This window comes from Danio rerio, chromosome 13 (assembly GCF_049306965.1).
Source record: "Danio rerio strain Tuebingen ecotype United States chromosome 13, GRCz12tu, whole genome shotgun sequence".
Classification (NCBI taxonomy): Eukaryota; Metazoa; Chordata; class Actinopteri; order Cypriniformes; family Danionidae; genus Danio; species Danio rerio.
Window position 1 is genome coordinate 35,509,201 of NC_133188.1, and position 21,561 is coordinate 35,530,761.

A 21,561-nucleotide genomic window follows, 5' to 3' on the forward strand; every position below is an offset into this window, starting at 1 on the left:
CAACTCCTCTCTGCGCCTCAAGTCCTCTGTCGAACATGGTGAGCTAACTGGACAAATTGTTAACAGTGGGAAAGCCGTCAATTTTGAGGTAAGTGATCAGCTGGTAACACGAAAAGGAACATATATTGTCAAATCACCGAAATGCAGCCATACGTATTTCTGGCTACATAATTTGCAATCTTAAGAAATGTATAAAGTGCTGAATTTTCAGAATGAGTCTATGGCCCTGTTTACACTGCCAGTTGAACGCAACCCAATTCAGTTTTTTTTTTTTTTTTGCTCATATGTGACACAAAATAGATCTTTTCTATGACTGTGTAAACACAAAAAAAAACAAAAAAACGCATGCATTTGAATATTCAGAGATCGGTTTCAGGCCTCCTTTATATGTAGAAATAAATCAGATATAAATCAGATATGTGACAATGTGATTATTATGTAAACAGGCAGATCGGATTTATTGAGGCATTCTGTTTTGTGCGTCATTAAACTTGCGACAATGTGGTAAGAGCATGTGTGGAGACAATTTGCTCCCACCAGACCTAAGATCTCTCATGTACCAACAAATTCCTCTGAATGGTGGAGGACACCATATATAAACTATAGACGCAAGCTGTGATGACGGCACTTTCTCTCCTCCTCCGCCTCAAAATCATTTTAAAATTAGGCAAACTTTGCATATTTCACAGAGCTAAAAGCAAGACAATTTTTTATGCATCGTCGCTAGTGTGGTGCAGAAACTAGAACCTGCCTTTATGCATGCGCAACGTCGTAAATTTTATGGAAAGTGTAAACATATGAATCGGTTATGAGTCACAATTAAAAGAACAAAAACAGACAGGTTAAAAGATCAGATTTAGACAACAAATCGGAATTGAGCATCAAGACCTGACAGTGTAAACGGTGTCTATGTTGCAATGTGTGCAGCAACATAAAGGTGAACTATTTCTCACATGTTGTCTAATTATTAACAATTTATTAAAAATTCTATATAAACTTATACAGTTTTTTGTTACTGCATTTTCTGAGTAGGCCTGTCATGATATCTATTTTTTGTTGTACAAAATATTGCACCAAACTTTTGTGTTTTATGTCATCAAAATGCAATTACACTCTTCCAAAGAACACATCTTATTTTATTCGTAAGAATATTTCATTTAATTATAGTCACTTTAACAACTTAATACTTTAGGGTGTGAAAATGTGTAGGCTGTGATATCTGCTACCAGATCTATTTTCAGTTGTCAGACACCCACGTGAAAATATACTTTAGTCGCTTATAGTTAATACTACAGTGTTTTTTTTTTACCATACTGACACTGACACCTCCAACAGAGATAGAGAGGTTGCGCAAAATGTTGCTAGAATTGTTTTTTTTATGTATGGACGATATGTATTGCATCACCAAAAATAACTGAGGTCATGTCCATGTGTTGTACAATATATCAATATATTGATTAATGTGGGATGGCCTATTTCTGAGTAGCGTTTACTCTCCATCACAGTTTAATGTGGGTGTCACAGTGTTCAGAAAGACCAGCACTGTTGTTCTCTGCCTATTAAAGTTCTCAATGGACAATTTGAGTGCTCTGAATCTCCCTTTGGATTATGCTGCATAGAGGAAAGCTCTAGAGACCACACACATTCGCATATACTCATAGACAGACTTAACAGACTGTTCTATTCCTCGGACAGGAAAAGCATACACAGTTTTATGATGTTTGTGATGTCAGTCTGACCCCAAACTTCAGCTGCTACTGCCTGGGAACAAGCAGAGTGAGCCAGAGTTCACCACAGGTCAGAACAACAGCGTGGACACTCCTTCACTCGCAATAACAAACCAAGACAAAGCGGCAATTAGCCATGGTCACAGAGATGAATTATGATAAATCAATTTAAATTGCAATGTTGTGCTATAATTAAAAATTAAAAATCAAAAATATATTTTTAGTAGCCATTACTTCAGGTCTTGTTGTCACATGGCTTATCAGAAATTATAAGAAATCCATGATAAATTAAAGTATTATATAACTCTTTATTGGGAAGAACCAGTAAACTCGGAAGCTACATGAACAATGTAGTGAGCTAAGCTAGGTACTCTACTTAAAATATAGCTTAACAAAACTAATAGCTACCCTCTGGGATATGTAGCAGGCTAAGCTAAGTATGGTCTCGCTGCATCTAAGCTATTAGCAGTTTTCTTTTTTAAATCGAAGCAACTTAAACCCAAGTCAATCATATCTTAGTAATCAATAAAACTATCAACAAAATATATTCAGTTGAATTATTTAGTGCAATTAATAGGCTGTACCAAATAGAAACATATATTACATTATAGTATATAACAGCAAAAAATAAATAAATAAATAAATAAATAAATAAATAAAATTCCAATAAAACCAGGTGTTACACACTTGAAATACTATAGTAATTTATAGTAAATGGAAATATTTAGGAATAAGCATTATAATGTATTGCATGTTTACTACAGTAAACTTTATGTATATAACTCCTCTTCCTCAGTCATCTTTCCATCAAGCAAATTTCTCCTGTTAGCCTAATTGGTTTGCAATGTTACCGACCAGGATGAGAGGTGGCAGTAACGTACCAAAAAGATTATCGACCACTGTAAAACAGGGAAAAAAAAGAAATTGTCATTCCCGCATCATAAGGATTTACTTTCTAGAAAGGTTAGATACCGGCCTCACAGCTCCATGAATGTCAGTATTGTCACTTATTGTTCCGCGATTGTTAAATGTAGCTTGTGTGGACGCTACTGTGCTACTGTGACTAAAAAAATAGCTTCGCTCCTGAAAAGCTATTTGATTTAGAAAGTAGCAACTGAGAAATGTAGTTAAGCTACTAAAATCACCACTTAAAGTGACGCTACTGCCCAACATTAAGAAAGACCATATATCGACATCAATTACAACATAATTTTTTTGGTCATAAAAGTTCAAAAGTCTTGTAATAACACTCCAGAGTTTTTCCCCAACCCAGTCTCATTTAGAAAATTGTAACCCTATATACATTTCTGGAAAAACTTGTCCCAGAGGGTATGCTATTTTGCAGATTGACTGACTGACTAATCCACTCTCTTTTTATTTATATGTTTATTTTATTTACTGGCTTTTTTTGTCTTATGCTTTCTGAAACCATTCTTTCAGCCACAGGACAAACCGATAACAGCTGAAAAGCCATCCATATACACTCTCAGAAAAAAAGGTACAATGAGGGTACAATTTTGTTCCTAGAGGGAACAAAATATAAAATTGTACCTTTAAAGGTCCCATATTGGTCCTTAGGGTACAATTTTGTACCCAAATGGGCTATAAAGGTACAAATGTCCAGATTTAGGTTTGAAAGGTACATTTTTGTACCTTTTATAGCACATTTGGATACAAAATTGTACCGTAAAGGACCAATTTGGCACCTTTAAAGGTACAATTATATATTTTGTTTCCCTATAGGAACAAAATTGTACCCTCAGCTCATGATAAGATCAAGACACTATATAACACTAATTTAAATGTATTAATACTAAACATTAATACTAAAATACATAATTTAAAAATATAATAAATAAATAAATTGATTAAATTAAATATTTTAATAATTAATTTTTTTTCATGTATTTAAATTACATTTTTTCTCAAAAATGTTAATAATTTAATTTATAATTAAATGTAATTTTAATCATTAAAAACGTAAATACTGGTCTTTGCTTACTGTTTAAGTCCCTATAGTATATATGGGATGTAGAATAAGAACCATGCAGAGGGACAGCATCTTCATACAGGTGGTGATGTTGCTGTCTCTTTAAGAATTTGGCTTGTTGAGACGTTATAGTAGTGTTTGTTACTGAGGCGGTCGGTCGAGTATGCTGGCTGTTTACACAGAACTTCGCACGCTTTTCAAAGAAAAGTCTATTTTGGAGTCCACACTTTCAGGTAAGAATGTATTAAAGATATATTTTCAGTCTCATTTTTACATGTGAAGCCGTGTTCTGTTGATTTTGTCTGACTCTCGGCTTTCCCCCGCTTTGTGCTCCGGGCTGGCTGGTGTAACGTTACGTTGGCCTGCATGATGGAGTTTGCTAAGATGTCTGCAGCTTATTAAAGAAGTTAATACAACGTGATATCGAAGTCACCGAGGGACATAACGTTATAGAAGGTAAGTACTATATGCTGTTAGTTTTCTCGGTGTAAAAGTTCCCTTTATCGCCTACGTTAACTTACGTATTCGCGCCTTTTATGTTACGTTACGTTACTGCTTTATTAATAAGTGTTGCCACGGCGGAATATAATCGCAACCCAGATAGCAAAATACACTTGGGCCAGTTGCGGCTAGATTCTCGCCTGCCCGAGTCCGTCTGCTGTATCGTTACTCGGGCCAGCTGCGGCGGCAGAAGCGAGCCGACGCTGCCGTATCCGTGCACCAGAATCGGGCCGTGAGTAATGTGCGGTGTGGCCCGGAGCTCGCGCGACTAAAGTCTTCATATACCTTGATATAAAACCTTTTGTTATTAATACTGGAATTTGTAATTATCGATAATGTTTTATATTTTGAGGCCATTTTCTAGCCACGGTTGACCGCGGAAATGTAATTTTAGACTGTTATATAAGTTACACCGCCATTTTGTGAAGAAAAATCACAATTTTTGTCACCGGCAAAGCGACTGATTATGTAAACGTGGCTAGTTACAAACGTGGCGTGTGTATGCTTGTACATATCTTCGTTTCAGTGTCTAAGTTACATTAATGTTGAGGAGTGTCCACAAATTCTCATGTCCAGAATTGTTGGTGCTTTACTATCGTTTAACGTTATACTTATATATAAATAAAATACTATAAATAAATAGTAGTAAATAATTATTTATTATGACTTATAGTTAGTTATAAATAGTTATCCTGAAGTTTATGAAGTTTCCAATTGTATTTCAGGACAAGATTGAACAACATAATGCAGCCTAACAGCATTAGACCAGTGAAGGCATGTCATATGAAAGCATGGCTCAGTTACAAGATGTAAGTATGTCTCATTATCTATACCATGGTTTTAATGGCTTACATACTATTTTAAATTTGTAGGTTTTTACTTACAAACAACAATAAATGTACACCCACATGTTTAAAATTATTTTCTAGGTTTTCATCGAAAGATGAGAGATCAACTGAAGAATGCTATGGACCTGACTTTAAGGTACTCTTTCTAAACTTTCTCCACTTGATTAATATTATTAAATTCTAGCTTTGGATGGATTCATTCATATTTGTTTGTATGCCACATCTTATGTTCCAGGAATTGATTTTACAGCAGCACTTCTCATGTTGCCAGCCTTGTTAAGCGAGACACTTCAACATTTCGTTGTGCTCCGGTGCGTATGTTGTTTTCTGTTTAGTATATGCTGTGATAAATGCATTTTATAATGCTTGATATTCTTTATATTAGGATGACGCAGTGGGTAGTGCTGTCACCTTACAGCAAGAAGGTCGCTGGTTCGAGCCTCGGCTGGATCAGTTGGCATTTGTGTGAGGAGTTTGCATATTCTTCAAGTGTTCGTGAAGGTTACCTCCAAGTGCTCCGGTTTCCCCACAAGTCCAAAGACATGCGCTATAGCTGAATTTGGTAAGCTTATTTGTCTGTAGTGTATAAATGTGTGTGTGAATAAGTGTGTCTGGATGTTTCTTAATACTGGGTTGCAGCTGGAAGGGCATCTGCTGCATAAAACATATGCTGGATAAGTTGGTGGTTCATTCCACTGTGGCGACCCCAGATTAATAAAGGGACTAAGCCAAAAAGAAATTGAATGAATGAATGAAATTTATATTAGTCTTTTAATCTGTGATACTTTTTTTTTTTTTAAATCGGTGAATATTAATTATTTTACTTTCTATGCATGTTGATTTTCTCTTCATCAGTGATAGAGTGACTGATATTAATGTAATTATTGCTTTGTCATTTACAGTGAACCATCTTCACCACATCCAACAGTTCAAGTACAGGAGGAGGCCACCGACTGGACAACTGTGTTAACAAGACGAGTCACGGCAGTCTTCAGAGTTGATGGGATTGCGATTGGCCGGGCTGATGATGTGGACGAATATACATTTTTGACATATCCATCTTATTAGAAAATCACCTTGATGTTTCTGCAGTGGAATGTTTTGAATGAACGGTGGACGGTGACAAGCCTCAATCTACTCCAGTTACCAGAGTGATCAACCTTGTTTTTTGTTTCTCTACATGATCTTGGTATAATCACAATCAAGTTAATCCAGCACACTGCTATCATTCATGCATAAAGCAAATTTTTAAATAACTTGTGGTCCTAATGACTATCAAAGAACATTTTCCAGATATGAATGCTTTACATGTCATGTTTATCAAAAGCATAAACACATATTGTGTTACAACAAATTACAACTCCACTTGAGGATGATGAGGAGTAATCTACTGGTGTTGAGGAAGAGGCTACTGATGTATTTGGTTTTCTGCACTGTTGAAGCAATTTATAGAGAAAGTTTGCCTTCATTCTGAAATTCAGAGAAAATTTTGATGACAAATTATTTATTATGACTGAGTATTCTGACTAAAAACAAACACTTTGGACTTTATAAAGTGAAGTACTTGATGTAGCCTGTGTAATGTGTTTATAAATCTTAAACAGTATTCTTGTGGTCTTTGTATTAAGGGTAGATTATATACTGTACAGTGAGTGAACAATTTTTATTTGTTTTCTAAATTGTTCTTTTTACTGTTTTACATGTCTGCTTTATATTTACTGTGTAATTTTATTTCTTGACACATTCAGTTGTGAGTTGTAATGAAATATTTCTACATTAATAAATAAAAATGGACATCTGCGAACCAAAATATTTTATTTATTTATTTATTTGTGCATGCAGTCACCAAAGGATCAAAATGCCTGGGTCAGTACCCTGAAAATGCTATATAATATAAAAAGGTACATTTTTGTACCTTCGGTGGGGGTACAAAATTGTCCCTTAAAGGGTACAGATGTAGAAGGTACAATTTTGTACCTTTAAATAGAGGTACAAATTTGTACCCTTAAGGGTACCACCCCAGTGACGGGCCATTTGTACCCTAAAAGGTACAATTTTGTACCTTTTTTTCTGAGAGTGTACAGAGGTAAGCAGTCAGCTGGTAAGCGTGAAAATGAGTGGCATCATACGGCCCTGTAGCGTTTGTTTTAAAGACAAAATGCAGTTATACGTACCTCTGGCTTAATAACTCATGATCTCCAGAAATGTATATAGGGCTACGTTTTCAGAATGAACCTATGTTGGTTTTTTCAGTATTTCAAGAGTGCCTGTAAAGGGTTAAAAAGATCTTAATAATCCTCAAAACTGTATTTATAGTAATATTACACTACATGCCAAGACAAAATGCCTTGCTTTTCCACAAGGTCCTTCTTTAAAACTGAAAACCTCTCACAAAGAGATTTTTAAAGGCATGAGATTAAGTTCAAAATACCTTAAGCAATGTGGAGAAGCTATCCTTCAAGCTATCCTAACAATGATTGACCTTTTTATACCTACAATTCCACCTGTGGAACAGTGTTTGATGACATTCAATCCTGTGAACAATTTTGTGTGAAGTATCACATGCTGTACGTGAGATGTTTTCTGTTTAGGGCTTTAAAACAAAACATGAAATTCTCATATATGCAAATCAGTAATGAATAATTAGATTAATGAGCATGTTGGTTATACATAAATTTCGATTGACAGATTCAATTTATAATGCTTGCAAACAGTTTACCACAGAAAATACAAGGGAATGTTTTGTTACCTGAGGGCAAAAAGAGAAGCACAACCTGTTACCATAATCATAATGAATTAAATCTGAATTTCGGTAACAGTTCAGTTCAGTTCAAGCCAAACATTGGTGATGACAGATTTTGCGCAAAACAAGTCTAAACGCATTATTTTGATGCAAACGGTTTGTTGATGAGCCCAGCGCTGCTTATATTACAATAAAAGAACTAAGAGCTTAGACCTGAAAAGAGACTACAGGTCTAATACCTTTCAGCAAGGAAATAACAATGCTACACATAAGTCATAAAATGCAATTAACCATAAAATGAAGAAAGGGTACACTAATCAGGAAAAATAAATAGACTTTTAACTTTTAAGAGGAAGGAGAAAACTCGTTCCACATCTTTTATTGTTGACATCAAAGGCTGTTCATCCAATCAAAGACTCTGGCATTTTGGCGCAAATTCATTCAGCCAGTTAAGTTTGGCAGATGCCAATTTGGAAAGCTCTCAAAACCCATAGTTCTGATGCTAAAAAACCATGAATGAAGTATAAATATGGTTTGAGATGACCACAGTTATTACAGAAAACCAAAAGCATTAAACTGTTATATTTCAAGATTGAGTGACCAAAACGGTTAGTCCTCATATTCAGCATGTCATGTTAGAGCACACAGCTGTGGCAGTGGAGATCATGTAAGACATTTTTGGTCACACTTCATTTTAAGATACAATTCTTTCCATAAACTAATCTAAAAGTTTAGCTCAATAAACTACAAATAACAGCTTATTTATAGCTGGTAAAGTAGTAGTCTGGCTTATGAACTGAGTAGGATTAGAGATCCTAAAAAAGATCACACTTTATAACTACAATAAAACAGCTAATATCTTAATAATGAGCAGGCAATAATCCATTAGTTAAAGGTGCAGTAGGTGATTGTCTTCAGAAACATTTTTTGTTGTGCTGGTTAAAAGTCTCTTCACATTCAGATAGTGCTGATTAAAGTAAAAGATCTAAATGTTTCTATATGTATTTTTATATCCTGGGTAAGGCATAAGACTAAAAAATGTTTGTCCAATTAAAAATCGCTAGACCGACAAATACTCAATCACAACAGGTAACTCAAACTGTCAACAAATTTAAATGTGTATTTTTGTGCAACCTGTACACACCGACAGATCAATCGTTTGCACCTGCATGTGAAGCTAATTATCTACAGCTGACAGAGTGAATGACGCCAGGTAAACTTAGCATCAACCTGAAACCAAAGACCAACTTGGCCTTGTATCCATGAAAAGAAAGAAGGTTTTTAAAAGGGCTTCTGCCCAAAATGTAGAATCAGAACTTTTCGAAATCTTGAGGCAATATCAGAATTACTTTTGCACGCTGAAGGGAAATGACGATATGTAGTTTAAAACAATGATCTGAAGGATGACACAATAGCTGAAGTATTACCTGATCTAACTAAGAAACGTAAGTATTTTACGTTTTGTCAGTTTAGTGGTTAATTTGTTTGAATTCGTACAAGTTCAGTCTTATGAAAATGCACGATTTTAAAAAGGAGGCTTGGCACCCAACCCCACACCTAACACAAACTATCATTGGGTGATGAGTAAATAATACTAAATTATGCAAATTAGATTGTACTAATTAATATGAATTAGCCACTAAATCAAAAAGTTACGAATTGCCGTGAGATTGCGTTGGCATGGTGGTGTTTTTCAGCCACTGAAAACGTCTGGTGAAAGATTGGCTATTTTCAAGCACATGGAGTACCTTTAACAGCATAGATAATATAGTCGGTTAAATAAACCTGAGCATTCATTTAGTTGTTTAAGTGTAAAAGGAGATGAAAACAAACAATGTACGAGTATCAATAAGCACAATTAAAAGTCAAAAGTCACTCGTTGTGTTAGTAATGTAAGTGTAATGTAAGTGTAATGTTTATAGCAATCCTTTTTTCTGATCTGATTTTTATTTAGTTGAATTACAAAACATAAACAAATAGTGCTCTTCCGCCAACCAGCTTTACTGAGGTGAAGTGGGTTCACTTTTGAACAGTGACAACCTGTGGCACACTCTCACTCTAACATTGTTTTGAATATTGGGTATGAAATAGCGCGTAGCTACGAATTAATTGACTGTGAACAATGTTGTATTTTATAGTCATTGGCTGATTATATGATTTCACTATTTAGAATTAGCAAACACTACTTTTCTGAAATTATGTTTATTAAACCGAAAGTCGTGCAAATATAAAACCAACTTTACTCCAATACCAGTTTTGGCAAAATATAATTCCTGCACTTGCTGGCCAATCAACAATACGCTGGACAAAGTGTGTGTCTCCATAGAGTTTTCTAACTGATGTATGACACGATCTAGAGTTATTTAGGGTTGTTTATCATCATCAGATGGTCATCTTTTTGGTGTGCCTTTGCACGTTCATGACTTAAAGAGACGTGACCTTTGACGGCAGGGGAGGGATGTAAATTTTAAAATTATGCTAATGTTAGCCTTCTGGCAGATTTCCTTTTGTACCTTTAATATTTGGGAATTGATGCTTAAACTAAAGTGGTACACACATTTGGATTGAAGTTTTTGCTTTCGTATGTAGACGTATCCTACTTAGTCTGGGACAACAAATTGATGCATTGGAAAGAAAGAAATGCATCGATTCTGAAATCGGTGCATTTCTCCGCAATGCATTCAGATTCTCTCTCGAACAGATTCAAATCTTAGTTTTTACCACCAGATGGCGCGGTATGCTTTACAAACAACCACACTCTGCTAATCCTTACACATACCACTTTAACGTAAAACTACTGTTAATAAATTTAAGGATTTACTTGAACAATTTAGGCTTTGTTTACATCAATCCCATGGAATTAAAGGCACAAGGTAAGTTAATTTGACCTTACAGTACATAACCGAAATGTTCTTCATGCTTACCAAGAGCGTACGATTAAAAGCTAGCCTAGAGCGCCCTCTGCTGTTAAAAGCTAAACTCAGAATCAATTGTAGAGATAATTGCGATACATACCAAAAATCAAAGTATTGATTCACGAATTATAAAACATTGATTTATTGTCCCAGCCCTAATATCCTACAATTCAGTCTCGTTCTTGCTTTACCTTTTTTATCTATCCTTCCAAATCTCCAAATCTTATGCTCTGCATGTATAGGCATGGCTGTGTAGTGCATGCTGTTCTCTCTGTAAAGCGAAACAATGGAGAGGATTTACATGAGTTGGTCTTGCTATTAATTAGTGAGCTCATTTATTTTGGATATGGGAGGAATAACAGGCCTTCCACTCCAGTCTAGATTTACGGCACTCGCTTGCTATGTGACGCTCAGGATCTGAATGAAATCCAGGTTCAGCTTTCGGCATTCTGGGCCTGCTGTAACACAGAAGGAATTAAGGCAAAAATGTGATCTGTTAGTCTTGGCAAAATCAACTTTTCCTAAATCAAAGGTGTCTATTTTTCATTTAGCCCAGGTGTAAAAGTCCAGGACAGTCCTACACACAAGGCTGGGACAATATTAATTGCAGCACTAGATAACTCACAGGGTACATAAATTACACCGCAAATGCAAAATTAGGAAGTGCTGTTTCTCTTGGAAAACCTCCATGAGAAATGTCATCTGAATTTCCAGATGAGTTTAAAACAAACGTTTGGGAGGAGTATGCTCATCTAATCCTGTCAATCACTTATTGCTTTTAGGTTTTAGTCAACCTGTAGTGGTCTATTTCACATTAATACCTCAATGAATGTACATACTGATCATCATTGCACAGCTACACAGCAAGTAAATACATATGTGAGATATAATAGCCTTCATTATGCTGGAATGTTCCAGAAACTGAAATACTTTTATGCCTTTTTATTTTCTGTATTTATGTTAAGCTGCTTTGCCACAAATCTACATTGTAAAAGCACTAATGTATTAAAGATGACTTGACTTCATTTTCACTACCCTATAGCTTGTCAACTAAATACAGAAAAGTATGCATTTTTGTCATTTATATACACTCCCTGGCCACTTTATAAGGTACACTTTACTAGTACCGGGCTGGATCCCGTTTTGCCGTCAGAACTGCCTTAATCCTTCGTGGCATCGATTCAACAATATACTGGAAATATTCCTCAGAGATTTTGCTCCATGTCGACATGATAGCATCACGCAGTTGCTGCAGATTTGTTGGCTGCACATCCATGACTCAAATCTCCTATTCCACCCCATCCCAAAGGAGCTCTATTGGATTGAGCTCTGGTGACTGTGGAGGCCATTTGAGTACAGTGAACTTGTTATGTTCAAGAAACCAGGCAATGTTTTTCCAATCATCTATTGTCCAATTTTGCTGAACCTGTGCGAATTGCAGCCTCAGTTTTCAGTTCTTAGCTGACAGGAGTGGCACCCGGTGTGGTCTTCTGCTGCTTTATCCCATCGATCTCAAGATTCCATTTTTGTGCATTCAGAAATGCTCTCCTGCATACCTTGGTTCTTTGAGTTACTGTTGCCTTTCTTTTGGCTCAAACCACCCTGGCCCTTCTCCTCCGTTCTCTGCCATCAACAAGGCATTCACGCTCACAGAACTGATGCTCACTGGATATTTTCTCTTTTTTGGACCATTTTCTGTAAACCCTGGAGATGGTTGTGTGTGTAAATCCCAGTAGATCAGCAGTTTCTAAAATACTCAGACCAGCCTAGTATATATAATACAGTAATATAATTTTGGAATAATTGTCTTTTGTTGACGTCATGCAGATGCATATTACATGTTCAGACTATTGGCATGTTCAAGTACTTTCTACCCTAAAACAACAATTCGGACTACAGGACACAATTATGTGTGAAAAGATAAGAGAGGAGATGTACACAAGTATTTTTGCCTAATACATCACAAATCTGAGCTATGAGAGCCATAAAAGTAGCAACATTCTCAGAAAAGCATTAAAAATTATGATATATCTCATTGCCAAAACTGACCAATCAAGAGTCATGTATCACCAACAGCACTGTAAAAAGAGTAATGATCGACATCGCTAGTTCTATTTACCTTCATCTCACCATTTCTATTTACACTTATTTTTTAATACAAAAAACTCAAATAAGCATAAAAATCTGTTTCGGTTTCATACCATTATTGGACAACCTGTGTTGAGATTTGCACGGTGGTACCCTATGTTTCATACTCAGATGGAGAGTTCGCAGTGTACTTTCCGCTAATGCATCAATGTTATCTCTCTGTTCCTTTCACAAGATAACGGTCCACATAACAGTGCTTAATAGCATCTTGCCAAATCCTCTGTGACTTCTTGGATGCTCTTTTTAAGCGCTTTTGGATGCAATGTTTATAATATTTATTTGCTTTTTACATGCATTACTCGATGTTTTTTTTTGAGATGCTATACACCCAATGGTCGAGATGGCTGTAATGAATATGAGGAGGATGGCAGACAATATAAACAAACAGAACTGCAAACGTGCAAAGAGCTCGAGAAAAAGAGAAAGTCAGGGAGGAGGGCTGTTTTTGGATACGTTTGTTTTATGTGTAGATGCGACACAGCATTGGAATGCATTGGACCAGAATACAGTTCTCCAGGGTTCGGCCGTAACACAGGAATGTTTCGGAGCATAGCTGCACTCATCCGTCAGCGCTGCAAGCCCACCCGTTCCCCCCCGTCTGCATTAGCTGCTACTTATTGCACTGGCATTAGCGGAGAACTGGAGAACACAGCTAATAAATTACTTTGCTTTCAATTATTTTCCCTCCCATATTTCAGCCCAAGGCATGTAAAGTAAACAGTGCGAGAGCAAGAGGGGGAGAGAAAGAGGTTTTCTTAAATCGACCCCAGTAGCTGAGAGCCTCGGTGCAGTTGAGCTTGTAAGAGTTTATATGGCGGTGCTGCATACTGTCACTTTTATGAGTGTCTGTAGTCCATGAATTCTGCTCTAATGTAAACCCATAAACTCCCAGCACTCACGGTGGAGAGAACGGAGCAAAAAAACAGACTCGGTGCAGGAAATACGCGCTTACTGTGTTTCAGAAAACTCAAAAACTCTTGTTTATGCTTTTAAGCTTTACATGTGAGTGGGAAATAATGGAAAAGCAGACAAAGCGAGTGCACTTTCAAGTTCTCTGCTCCCAGTGATATTTAATTGTGGATGAGGAAACGTAGGGAATGTAATCTGATCTCAGGTCAGGGCTCTTGGGCAGCAGCCTCCCGTTACAGTGGACGTTCCCACCGTAAAGCTGCTCGAACCTCTGCTCAATTGCACAATAATCATCCCTCAAATATTCACTAATCTTTCAGATTAACCACAAAGCAATTCTTCTTTCTTTCTTTTCTACGTTCCTCTTTCTAGTCAGACCAGAAGGAATGCCTGAAGTCTTCTATAGCTTAATAGACTTGCTCCTCACACATTTGGACATGAAACTCAAAACCCGTAGAGCGGCCTTCGGGAAAGGATACCCTTTGCGATTCAACGGCTCCACAATTATAGCACAGGAAAGAGCAAATAAAAGATTTCTGTGTGAAGGAATATCCATGAACAGTAAAAATTCTTTTAAGTGATTATGAAAGCAGACAGAAAGATAGTGTTAAAAAACTGAAGAAGCATTTATATTATAAAGCAGTAAAATGTGTATATACAGTAACCCTATTGATTTACACACTTATAAGAAGTGGAAGCTATTTTTCAAAACTTCAAAAGAAATGCATATCATTCATTCATTCATTTTCTTGTCGGCTTAGTCCCTTTATTAATCCGGGGTCGCCACAGCGGAATGAACCGGCAACTTATCCAGCAAGTTTTTACGCAGCGGATGCCTTTCCAGCCGCAACCCATCTCTGGGAAACATCCACACACACACTCATACACTACGGACAATTTAGCCTACCCAATTCACCTGTACCGCATGTCTTTAGACTGTGGGGGAAACCGGAGCACCCGGAGGAAACCCACTCGAAGGCAGGGAGAACATGCAAACTCCACACAGAAACGCCAACTGAGCCGAGGTATTTTTTAAGTAATTAATTAATGTTCAATTAGTACATAATTGCGTTAAATGACAAAATATAATCCAGAATTGCATTTATAGTCTTATATTGTAAGGAAAAAAGCAACATATTTGTAACAAAACCCCATAAAAAAACAGGCTTTTAAAAAAATCTTAGAAATATATCAAACATAAGACAAAAATTGCTATAGTTAAAATGTACTTTTCATTAAAGATCACATTTTAAAATTCTAAATTATTCTGACAGTTTTATTTTCGAAATGAGCATTTTTAAAAGACTCCCATTTTTAGCTGCAGAAAAACTTTGATGGTATGAAAATAAGTCATTGACTAAACTATTTTCATTGCCATTACCATGAAATCACTGAACCTAAATGCAGAGCTTGATAAAAATGCCTGATAAAGGATACATTGGCTGTGTCACTTCCAAGAATGCAGAGAATAGAATTGCGTTCTTGTGAAGACCAGTCTTGCCAGGTTACCTCAGAAAAACGCGAGAATAGAGAACGCGTCCTGTAAAAAATGGGCTGCTGCGTTCTTCCTGATGGTCACATACCTTCACAGTTTTTTAACAGAAAATTATTTAAACATTACAGCATTAAAACAGCGATCTATTGCTTTTCAATATATGTAGCATGCACAAAAACCTTACAAATACAGTATACTTTGCACAATCCAAATAAAACCGATTTTAATACGAATTTCTGTAAAAAAAAACACCCTTAATGTGTTTATGCCTCTATTTAGAATTTCATGGTAACATTTACTTTCACCATCTCATCAGGGAAACTCCTGAGATAAATAAGTAATCTCTCTGAACTTTAATAATAAATCTATTTAAACTGCTTCATCTCCCACCTCTTTTATTTAGTCCCGACTTCTGGGACTTCTAGAGCAAGTTCGGAGCTCAAGTCTGCATCGGTGCATCCTTGATACCAAGAACACATCCGGCGACATTTACGCGTTCTCCGTTCTTGCCTTCATGAGTTGAAAAATGAAAAAAAAAAATAAATAAATAAATCAAGATCGTTCTCAGTTTGGTTACCAAGTTACAATTGTGTCTCCAATTAAGTGCAGTTATTGTTCGCCATTCTTTCTTTTGTACATTAATAATAAAACAAAAAGGTGAAATGATTTTCAGAATGTATGTGATGAAGCAACACTTGTAGGCCAGTCTGGAACCTTAACATTACAAAGAATGGCCAGCTGATAAAAGGTTATTGCAAAAAAATGTCTCAGAAAAGCAACTTTAATTCAAAGAAAACATCTAGCATCATTTAGAGGCATTTTAAAGAACTAAACTATATAATTTAGTTAGATTAAAATTATATATATTTTTTCAGATAACCATGCATCTACTGTATATTTGCATGTCATTAGGAATGTTTTCAGTCAAATCCTCAATTACATCTGTCTTAGGTATTGGGCGTGATTAACATACTTAATTACGCCCCTCTAACTGTCAATTTTGACAACAAACAGAAATGGTGAGAAGGAGTTGTCTATTAGATTGTAATAACTCTCCCAAAACCCTTTTCCTGATCTTTCTAAATGAAATGTCTACTTTACTAATAAGCTTTAGGGTTTAAAGTTTGATTAAGCATCAACTTTCTGGGCCCTTTATACATATACGTATACACTACACTGGTATTTTTGGACATCATGGTGCAGACTTTATTAGTATCAGGTGGCGCTTTTGCAGAAACAACTAGAAGCGAAGAAAATCAATAATGTGAGGGTCCTACAGTGTAATAAATTGAAATGAAGGATCACAGCCACGTCTGATGGTGCTTCACACATACTGGCAGCCCCCATCGCCACCCCCCCCCCCCAATCCCCCCACCCCCACCCCCACCCCCCCCCCAGTCCCCCTTAACCCCCACCCCACCATCTTGCTCTCTAATTTTAAACATGCTCCACTCCAGGGTCATTACTCAGTATTTCGAAGCTTCAAGTTAAATGCCACTTTCCTCAGATAACCGATAGCGATCTCCTGCACATGGGACCTGTTTACACTGGCGCAGCTGATGGATCCTGTGCAGCCAATGCACCTGCACACACACACAAATACACACACAGCCTCTGAAAGTACTCTCATGTTCACCATTAAAGGTTTCATATTTTGTGTGTGTATATATATATGTGTGTGTGTGTGTGTGTGTGTGTGTGTGTGTGTGTGTGTGTGTGTGTGTATTCACTCCCTGACATCAATCTGGCTACTGGCTGAGTCTGTACAGATGGGACTGATTACTACACACACTCTCCACAGGTAGAACACACTCCACATCAAACACCGGCAGAACCAACACGCATACATACATATGTAGAGAGCACAATACATCACACGGAACGACACACACATTATATGCTCTTCATCAAACTTTAAAGCATGCCAGCACACTTGCGCACACACGTAGATATTTTCATTGTGCTCAGGGTTTTTTTACAGAAGGAAAATGTGAGGTTTTGTTTTAGGAGTAAAATTATGGCAGTCTTTTTTCTGCTTATTCATTTTTGGGGGAATTTTATAAAGGATTATGTTTATGGATTAATGTGAATGAGCCATAAGAGACCCTCTGCTGCATATGCGATATGTGGATTTCTAAAGCCAGATCTGAAATGTGATCAATACGTCAAAATCCACAACATATCTTCTGTCATCTAAATGATATTTCATGCATTTAGTGGTAAGAAAATAGAATTTTAGAATAATCAAATATTTGTTTCTGTAAAATTAATCACTTTATTTTTTATTTTTAGAAATAATGTTACATAAATAATAAAAGCATTAATACAACAGCAAATGACACAGAGTTTGGATATTATAAAGTAGAATTCATTATAAAAAGTGTTTTATTGTAACAAATCATGTTTTGTTATATACAACTGAAATTTGTACATATACAATTTTATAGTGCACATATTGATATATACATTCAGCGGTCACTTTATTAGGTACACCTGTCCAACTGCTCGTTAATGCAAATTTCTAATCAGCCAATCACATGGCAGCAACTCAATGCATTTAGGCACTCTGCTGCAGTTCAAATTGAGCATCAGGATGGGGAAGAAAGTTGATTTAAGTGCCAGACAGGCCGGTCTGAGTATTTCACAAACTGCTGATCTACTGGGATTTTCACAAACATCACTGCGATTTACAGAAAATAGTCAGAAAAAATATATTTATCCAGTGAGCGGCAGTTCTGTGATCACAAATTGCTTGTTAATGATGCCAGAGGTCAAGGAGAATGGCCAGACTGGTTCGAGCAGAAAGAAAGACTACAGTAACTCAAATAACCACTCGTTACAACCGAGGTATGTAGAAGAGCATCTCTGAACGCACAACACATCACACCTTGAGGCGGATGGGCTACAGCAGCAGAAGACCACACCGGGTGTCACTCCTGTCAGGTAAGAACAGGAAACTGAGGCTACAACTCACACAGAATCACCTAAAATGGACAATAGAAGATTGGATAATGGTATCATATCAATATGGATCAAAATCTCAGAGGAATATTTCCAGTCTTGTTGAATCTATGCCACAAAGGATTAAGATAGTTCTGAAGGCAAAAGGGGATCCCCAACCTGTTCTAGTAAGATGTACCTAATAAAGTGGCCGGTGAGTTTATTTTATATAGAGCTTTGATCAAGCATTACATATCATCATACAAAGGCATATTATTGATCATTTATTTAGATGTAAGTAAACATTTTGTTATTTTACTTTTTTCAGTTTATTTTACTTTTACACTGCATTGAACAGAATTATTGCTTTTTTTCTGTCTTTGTTTATTTTTCTAGATTATGAGACAAAGTAAAATGCATGCATAAAACATACATCCAATTAGAATTGTATATTTATTATTTAATTCTCTACATTTTATTTAATAAACCCTTGAGATGTACCATCTTGTTTTTTGAAAAGGTCCTACAGTTACATAACATGTATGAGACAACAACAAAACACAAACATTAAATGATAAGAGAGAGATTTTTAATTTATAAATTCAATAAACTATTTACTTAAACAAAAAAAAAAAAAAACTACTTATTTCATATGTCAGGATTTGTGGGGTTAACAACAATGATTCATTAAACCTATCACATTAAGATTATTGTAACCTATTACCAAAATTAAAGGTTCGTATGTATTGTAGCGTCAGTAGCTGAGTGAGCATTCAGGGCAGTGTTTTACTGTTTTTCAAATGCATAAAAAACCATACCAAGCTCCCCTTTTCTCATCTGGTAACTGGATGCTTAAGATCATCCAAACGGCATGATTTACAAGGACTGTTATTGCCAACAGTATAATCATTTATTATTCTCTGCAAGCATGCCAAGATCTCTCTCTCACACACACACACACACACACACGCACACACACACACACACACACACACACACACACACACACACACACACACACACACACACACACACACACACACACACACACACACACACACACACACACACTAGACAGCACAGTTTTGGGGTGGTGCAGGCTAGTGGTTAATGCTTGAAACCTGATTACAAGTTTTTATGAATTGGCATTTCTTTGAGGAAGACTTTCCCAATAATACTGTAAGTCACTTTGGATGAAACACAGAGAATGAATGATCGGGCTCATATTTGATATGTGTAAATAAATAACTGCTCTAACTCACAGAAACCAGCCTCATACTTAATTATGATCATTTACAGAAATATTAGTTACATTTTTCTTAAACAGTTTATGCTGCAGCGATTTATGCCAGATTTGAGTTCCAAATCTAAAATATCCAATCAACACTAACACAATATACAGTTGCAAGCAAAATTATTAGCCCCCTGTCAAGTTGTAATTCTTTTTCAAATATGTCCTAAGTGATGTTTAACAGAGCATAGAGAAGTTCACAGTATTTCTTTTTTTTTTCTTCTGCAGAAAGTCTTATTTCTTTTCTTTTGAATAAAAGTTTGAAACCTCTAATAAAAGCATGCAGTTTTTTAGTTAATTTTATTTTAAAGCTTAATATTATTAGTCGATTTAGGACATGGTTATTTTTATTTGCGAATGGCAACAGAAAGAAAATCACTGTTGTCCAATAACTGCCTACAGTTGCTTACTTAAATGTGGGACATGCCCTACATCCAATGCAGTTTGGATTTAAAACTAATCACTAAACTGAACCTACTGATATTGTATAGAGAATAGGAAATCTAAACTTGATAGTGGTGGAGTAATAGGAGTAGATTTTCTAGATTTAAAAAGGGTGTTTGACACGGTAAATCATGATGCACTCCTCTCAAAGATCACAGTTTTTCATTTTTCATTAATGGATGATTTCATATTTTACAAATTAGAGACAATGCATGCTCCTGGATAATAGTCAATCAGCATATAAAATCAGTAACTGTGGAGTTCCTCAAAGATCAATTTTGGGCCATATCCTGTTTAGTTTGTAAATAAATTAACCCAATGTCCTACTTTTAATATTCAGATGTATACTGATTCCACAGTTCTATATGTGCATGCAAAAAACAAACAACTGGAAGCTAAATATTTAACTGAGGCATTGGTACATGTCTCTGATTGGTTGTGTGTCTTAATTTGAATGAAAGTAGAACTGTTTGTATGCTTTTCGTTTTACAATAATTGACAGTTAACAGTAACACTTTAATTTGATGGTCTATTTGAGTATCAATAGTCTGCTTAATATCTGTTGATACTGCTCCTTCAACAGACATTTAACTGACCATATGAAACTTTGCAAGTACATGTCAACTTACACTAACCCTAACCACAATCTAACAGTCTACTTATAATCTAATGAGAATTAGTTGACATGTAGATGCAATGTAGCTTAAGTCAACAAACAGACCATCAAAATAAAGTGTGACCCAGTTATCAATCATCCTGATATATTTTTTAAAGGAGAAAAGTTCAGGTTTGTCTCTGATTTTAAATTGTTAGGTCTAATTTTAGATTCACAATTGACATTCCTAGCATGCCAAAAAGGTAGCTAAATATGCTAAATTTTATCTTCAAGCATATACAACCTTCCTTGAATAAAACAGCAGCAAAACTTTTTATGCACTCAATAAATTTTTTTCCTATTACATATTGTCTTACACCCTAGTAAAACAGTTTTAAAATTACTTCAATCACTTAATAAACAGACAATAAATTATTTGATCAGAAGACTAGGTATCATCACTGTAATATAATACAAAAACATTATCTATTGAGCTTTGATAACATGAAATATTTAGCTGGTGCTAGTATGATTTTTTAAATTTTAAATGCTATTTTGTGACACAGAAAAAGAATCATGGCAGAGCAACATGATCTATTACTAGAGGAGTGCTGTGCTGTGCTGTGCTGTGGAGTTTAGGCATACAACATTTACACGGTCTGTCTTCTCAGTTAAAGCCAGACATTTCTAGAATATACTTTTACAAATTATTTAACACTTAAATACAAGTAAAAAAAATGGCTCAAAGCAAATCAAGTTTGCAATGAGTAATTCTTTTCTCTTGCCTTTTATGTAACTCTTATCTTATGGTGTATGGGTAATAATGTAATTGTTATGTGTAATAATGTGTTTTTTTTATTTTAGGTTGCCTCATTAAAATCTGGCAGGGGGCAACAGATGAAAATTAGCCCTTGTGGCTAACTCTGGCTTATTTACAGTTTTACTGTAGACTAATGAGCATTGTCCCTGTTAATAACAAACAAACAAACAAACAAACAAACAAACAAACTAACTA

At 35.8% G+C, this 21,561-nt stretch overlaps 1 long non-coding RNA gene across 2 annotated transcripts; it reads left to right on the forward strand.

Moving 5' to 3' along the window:
• The first annotated feature begins 3,845 nt into the window (after positions 1-3,845).
• On the forward strand, positions 3,846-6,865 carry LOC137487418 (uncharacterized). Of its 2 annotated transcripts, XR_012388803.1 has the most exons (7): positions 3,846-3,950; positions 4,093-4,173; positions 4,944-5,027; positions 5,148-5,202; positions 5,302-5,377; positions 5,452-5,628; positions 5,969-6,865. It is a non-coding gene; the product is annotated as an uncharacterized lncRNA (long non-coding RNA). The 2 variants fall into 2 exon arrangements; XR_011005988.2 differs by lacking the exon at positions 3,846-3,950 and having other exon boundaries at positions 4,040-4,173.
• Positions 6,866-21,561: the final 14,696 nt, after the last annotated feature.